This window comes from Canis aureus, chromosome 15 (assembly GCF_053574225.1).
Source record: "Canis aureus isolate CA01 chromosome 15, VMU_Caureus_v.1.0, whole genome shotgun sequence".
Classification (NCBI taxonomy): domain Eukaryota; kingdom Metazoa; phylum Chordata; class Mammalia; order Carnivora; family Canidae; genus Canis; species Canis aureus.
The window spans coordinates 8268233-8275143 of record NC_135625.1 but is presented as its reverse complement, the minus strand read 5'-3'; the positions used below and the strand labels follow the sequence as shown (position 1 = coordinate 8275143).

At 44.6% G+C, this 6911-nt stretch overlaps 1 pseudogene; it reads left to right on the top strand.

Annotated features, from left to right (window-relative positions):
- The first annotated feature begins 4979 nt into the window (after positions 1 to 4979).
- LOC144284105 (RNA-binding protein 4B pseudogene) lies at positions 4980 to 6572 on the top strand (annotated as a pseudogene).
- The last annotated feature ends 339 nt before the right edge of the window (positions 6573 to 6911 follow it).

Below are 6911 nucleotides of genomic sequence, written 5' to 3'. Positions count from 1 at the left end.
GGACAGCGAGGACGCTCCTGCCCCAGGCTGAGCAGATCAGCGGCCCCGCCCTGGAGCCTCAAGGCCCTGCAGACCAAGAGCTTTGTAGTTACTGCAGGAGCTGACTCCAGGGCTCCAGACCTGCTTCCGCCACTGCGGTTGTTACTCCAGGGGCCTCACGGGGTAAACAACCCCCACTGAGCCCTGCACCAGGCAGGGGGCAGAGCAGCTCCCCCAAGTGCTAACACCTGAGAATCAGCACAACAGGCCCCTCCCCCAGAAGACCAGCTAGACGGACAACTTCCAGGGAAATTCAAGGGACTTAAAGTATACAGAATCAGAAGATACTACCCCGTGGTTTTGTTTTGCTTTGTTTTGTTTTCTTTTGTTTTGCTTTTTTTTATTTTTTTTTATTTATTTATGATAGTCACAGAGAGAGAGAGAGGCAGAGACACAGGGAGAGGGAGAAGCATGCGCCATGCACCGGGAGCCCGATGTGGGATTCGATCCCGGGTCTCCAGGATCGGGCCCTGGGCCAAAGGCAGGCGCCAAACTGCGGTGCCACCCAGGGATCCCTTGTTTTGCTTTTTGATTTCTGTTTGCTTCCCCCACCTTTTTTTCCCTTTATTCCTTTTTCTTTCTTGTTTTTCTTTTTTCTTCCTTTTTTCTTTTTTCTTTTTCTCTTTTCTTTCCTTCTTTCTCTCCTCTCTTTTTCTCCTTTTCCCAATACAACTTGTTTTTGGCCACTCTGCACTGAGCAAAATGACTAGAAGGAAAACCTCACCTCGAAAGAATCAGAAACAGTCCTCTCTCCCACAGAGTTACAAAATCTGGATGACAATTCAATGTCAGAAAGCCAATTGTCAGAGAGCTGGAGAAAAGACAGCAAATAGATCCTACACCCAGCAGAAGAAGAGGGTTAAAAACGATTTGAGCAGAACTCAATGAAATAGAGACCAGAAAAACTGTGCGACTGATCAACAAAATCAGGAGTTGGTTCTTTGAAAGAATTAGTAAGATAAACCATTAGCCAGCCTTATTAAAAAGAAGAGAGAAAAGCCTCAAATTAATAAAATCATGAATGACAAAGGGGAGATCACTACCAACACCAAGGAAATACAAACGATTTTAAAAACTTATTATGGGCAGCCATATGCCAATAAATTAGGCAATCTAGAAGAAATGGACGGATTTCTGGAAAACCACGATTAACCAAACCTGGAACAGGAAGAAATAGAAAACCTGAACAGGCCGATAACCAGGGAGGAAATTGAAGCAGTCATCAAAACCCTCCAAAGACACAAAAGTCCAGGGCCAGATGGCTTCCCTGAGGAATTCTATCAAACGCTTAACGAAGACACCGTACCTATTCTACTACAGCTGTTTAAAAGACAGAAAGAGATGGAGTACTTCCAAACTTCTTCTATGAGGCCAGCATCACCTTAATTCCAAAACCCAACAAAGACCCCACCCAGAAGGAGAATTAGAGACCAATATCCCTGATGAACATGGATGCAAAAATTCTCAACAGGATACTAGCCAATAGAGGCCAACAATATATTAAGAAGATGATTCAAAATGACCAAGTGGGATTTATACCCGGGATGCAATGCTGGTTCAACACACGTAAAACAATCAATGTGACTGACCATATCAGCAAGAGAAAAAACAAGAACCATCTGACCCTCTCAATAGAGGCAGAGAAAGCATTTGACAAAATAGAGCATCCGTTCCTGATCAAAACTCTTCAGAGTGTAGGGAGAGAGGGAATATTCTTCAGCATCTTAAAAGCCATCTACGAGAAGCCCACAGCAACTTTCTCAATGGGGAAGCACTGGGAGCCTTTCCCCTAAGATCAGGAAGAGGACAGGGATGTCCACTCTCACCACTGCTATTCAACATAGCACTAGAAGTCCTAGCCTCAGCCATCAGGCAACAAAAAGGAATAAAAGGCGTTCAAATTGGCAAAGAAAAATTCAAACTCTCCCTCTTCGCAGATGACATGATACTTTACATAGAAAACCCAAAAGAGTCCACCCCAAGATTGCTAGAACTCATACAGCAATTTGGCAGTGTGGCAGGATACAAAATCAATGCCCAGAAGTCAGTGGCATTTCTGTACACTAACAACGAGACTGAAGAAAGAGAAATTAAGGAGTCAATCCCATTTACAATTGCACCCAAAAGCATAAGATACCTAGGAATCAACCTAACCAAAGAGGTAAAGGATCTATACCCTAAAAACTACAGAACGCTTCTGAAAGAAATGGAGGAAGACACAAAGAGATGGAAAAATATTCCATGCTCATGGATTGGAAGAATTAATGTTGTGAAAATGCCAATGCTACCCAGGGCAATTTACACATTCAATGCAATCCCTATCAAAATACCATGGACTTTCTTCAGAGAGTTGATACAAATCATCTTAAGATATGTGTGGAATCAGAAAAGACCCCGAATAGCCAGGGGAATATTGAAAAAGAAAACCATAGCTGGGGGCATCACAATGCCAGATTTCAGGTTGTACTACAAAGCTGTGGTCATCAAGACAGTGTGGTCCTGACACAAAAACAGACACATAGATCAATGGAACAGAATAGAGAATCCAGAAGTGGACCCTCAACTTTATGGTCAACTAACATTCTACAAAGCAGGAAAGACTATCCACTGGAAAAAAAGACAGTCTCTTCAATAAATGGTGCTGGGAACACTGGACATCCACATGCAGAAGAATGAAACTGGATCATTCTCTTACATCATACACAAAGATAAACTCAAAATGATGTAAGATCTAAATGTGAGACAAGATTCCATCAAAATCCTAGAGGAGAACACAGGCAACACCCTTTTTGAACTCGGCCACAGTAACTTCTTGCAAGATACATCCATGACGGCAAGAGAAACAAAAGGAGAAATGAACTATTGGGACTTCATCAAGATAAGAAGCTTCTGCACAGCAAAACTGAAAGACAACCTACAGAACGGGAGAAGATATTTGCAAATGACACACCAGATAAAGGGTTAGAAACCAAGATCTATAAAGAACTTATTAAACTCAAAAGCAAAGAAACAACCAATCCAATCATGAATTGAGCAAAAGACATGAACAGAAATCTCACAGAGGGAGACATAGACATGGCCACCAAGCACATAAGAAAATGCTCCACATCACTGGCCATCAGGGAAATACAAATCAAAACCACCATGAGATCTCACCTCACACCAGTGAGAATGCAGAACATTAACAAGGCAGGAAACAACAATTTTTTGTCTGCTTTTTATTTAAAAAATGACCATGATTCTTTGGGAGGTGATACAAGATTGCTTTCCAGTCAGATCATAATTTCCACAATTTCTGTAATAACTATAAATTTGAAAGTTTCTCACTCTCCCCACCCCAATTCACTTTTGGCACCTGTGTGTGAAATGTCACTTCCAAAAAAAGGGGGAAAATATGCTGAATACTGGGTTTTCATCACACAGTACTCCTTTCGTGAGGAAAAATGTTCTGGTTGCTAAATTGAGAATATTGATACAAGAATGCTTAACAATATCTCATCAGTAAAAGCCTTTTTCTAACCAACTCTATGGCTGTCTCAGAAGAAAATTACATAGAAATAGCAGCCAATTCCTAGAGGTAAAAAGGCAATGGCTTATCTTCTCCTTTTCCACTTCTCCTAATTTTACATTTAGAATTAGAGCAAATCTATGAGAGGTAGCAGAAGGTCTGGCACAGGCTCTGGCTTCGTGATTTGAAAATACAATTTCAACTCATCACATTCTTCGGAAGAACTCATTATACTTAAAAGAAACACACAAAGAGGCTCTCTTCACCTCTGCATGCAGAGGTTGACCAGAAGGACATACATTGGTTACCAACAGAGAAGGATGAGCCTACGATCTGGCAATTAGGAGATGGTGTATCCAAAGATATAGTCTTGACCTGGTTAGAAAACTGTGTCATTTGTAAAGTATATTACTCTTGAGTCTTCACTTACTTGCTAAAAAGAAGCTTCTACACAAAAATCAGGATGGTACAGGAGAGAAATAGCTAACACAGGCTATAGTTGGCTAATATTTAAATACAAAGAATTCAACTTTCATTTTTCATATGTGTGAAGGGTTTGTGAGCTTGTTACTGACCTATTTGGCCCAATTCATATTTATTTTTATTTTATCCACCGTGCTTCAGATCCATGGGGTATTGCCAAAAAACTTATCCCAAAAATCTCTCAGTTTTTATTAGAGCCTAATGGATTTATTTGAATACTTCTGTTAAGCTGATAAGAGTTAGGGAGAGTCTTATCCTACTCCCTTCCCCAAACCTAATTAGACATTTTTATTTCAAAACAAAAGATGGTGATATTATAAAACTAGGGAGGGAAATAAGATGCTATGACAGTACACTTCTTTTTAGTTAACACTTATTTCTTACCTATAGCACTACGTATGTGATAAAACTTTTGGGAAGGAGAAGGGAAGAAGGAAATTCCAAAGCCTCCCAACAAAGTAGCCATTCCAATGCATGGACAAGGGCTTATTTCTCCTGCCAGCCACTGATTCACAAATATTTTCCCCTTTTAAAGAAGTATGTGTGAATGAGGTTGGGGAGAGCAAGGAACACATCAAGGCGTCAACTATACTCTTCTCTTAATGAGCCCGCCTTATGTCCTTAGTGGCGACTGACTTCATCCGCCATCTTGGCTTTCACGGTAAGCAACACCTTTCTTTAAAACTTTTCTTGTTCTTGCTGCTTTTCTTGCCGTTCTTGTCTTTGTTCTCGGACATGTTTTTGGCTCTGATTTCTCTCATTAGGTCAAAGAATACCTTGTCCACATTGGCTCGCGTTTTAGCTGATGTCTCCACGTACTGCACACCCCACTCCTCTGCTTTAGTCCTTGCCTCTTCGATGGGCACCTGCCTCCGCTCCTCTAGGTCGGACTTGTTTCCCATGACAAGCAATGGACTTGCCTTTTTTTTTTCTGGACCACATATCCATAATGGACCTACAGTGCCCAAGGCCCTCAGATGCAAGAAAATATCGTCCTTGTCTACGCTATACACCAACCAAGTAACAACTGCTGCCACATCCTGGGCTCTCCTGGAAAGAGAGGTTCCTATAGACACTGGCGTGTGACCGTCCACATCCAGCTGTCCATTGAGCCTTGGGAGGCATAGCTACTGAGGTCTCCTCAATGCAGGAGAGAGTCGAACTTGAGGCCGCGGGCTTATCCCACCTGCAGGGGAGGTCTCCCCTGTTCTTCCTCAGTCCCTTGCTGGATGCCACCATACCAGAGAAGGTCAGCCCTCCCCAGTCCCCTTGGCTATGTAGGGAGCCCCCATGACATCAACTGAGTGAACTGCAATGGAGTTTGTCTACTTTATGGGTAGTATGAGCACCATGCTACAGGGGGGAGCTCATGTGGAATATTTATTTCCCTAATAAAGGACACAACCCACCCAACAGTCAGCAGTAGAAGCCAAGCTTTAGGCTGCCATTTAGCTCTGGATGCCCTGGTCAGCAAATTGTTCCATCAGCACCTCTTACAAACTCTTGGGCCACTGTCTAAGAGTTGTTCCTTTTAGGGTAAGGAACTCAGGGCACTCTTGCCTCAGAGATACCCCAAATATAAATCAAAATCACAGATGTCCCCACATACAGTAAGGCCACAATGCAAGGCCTCCCTGGGACACCACTTGTCCTCCTTGGTGTTCCAACATTACAGATCGTGGCCAGACGCTCATTTTGCTTCTCAGGATACATAATGCTGGCCCTACAGGAGGGACTCAATAAGTAAAATCCCACCTCCCCTGGAGACCACAAGCAGCCAGTGGAACTGAGAGGCACACACTGGTCTCCTCAAACAATTCCTATTTAAGCTTCAAGGTGTCAAACGGGCCTCCAGTGGAGGCCATCAGGGGCCTTGACAACACAGAGTTTCAAGACAAAAGGATGCACGTGCAGTTATCCACAAGCCGACTTCGGACTGCCCCTGGGATGGGAGACCAGAGTGGCTGCTATCGGCGTGGGAAAGAGGGGCACTGGTCCAAAGAGTGTCCAGTAGATCGCACAGGTCGTGTGGCGGACTTTACTGAGCAGCATAACGGACAGTATGGAGCAGTGCGCTCGCCGTACACCCTGGGCTGCGGGGAACCCATGTGTTACAACGATGCATATGGAGCATCGACTCCTAGAAGCGCTACCGGGTCCGCTCTTATGAGGCAGTGGCGGCGGCAGCAGCAGCCTCTGCGTACAACTGCGCGGAGCAGTCCATGTCCCATCTGCCTCACGACCAGAGCACAGCTGGGACCAGTCACCCCAACCCCACTTCTGTTGATCCCTACGACAGACACCTGTTGCCGAGCTCAGGGGCTGCTGCCACTTCGGCTCTGTGGCTGCTGCCGCTGCCAACACCTCGTCCTACTATGGAAGGGACAGGGGCCCCCTTCGTCGTGCCACAGCTGTGCTCCCCACGGTTATGGGCCAGAGAGTGAGCTGCCGCAGGCCTCAGCAGCTGCACGGATTCTCTGTATGGCATGGCCCAGTGTGAGCGGGAGCACATGTGGACCGAGCGCGGTGCTCAGCCTTTTGAAACTGGAGGTAGGATCATTGCAGACTGAACCTTGGGCTGCGGTCATATATGAGAACCTGCTCTGCGCGTCCCCTTGCCACGATGTTTCCATTGCTTCGTGTTTGAGTAAACAAAGGAGTTTGTGACCAACTGTGTTTTCTTTCTTAATTTAATTCTTATAAGTTGACTTTTCTTTCCTCTTGATACTAGTCCCTGTAGCCTTTCACTCCGTTCCTTATATTCTCAGCCTCTGAGCAGCCCTAGGTAAGGATTATGCTGGCATCCCCCTTTTCCTGTACCGTGGATCCCCCTCTTATCTTGCTTTCCTTAGGAATTGAGCCCTTCTCCCTGTCTACCTGC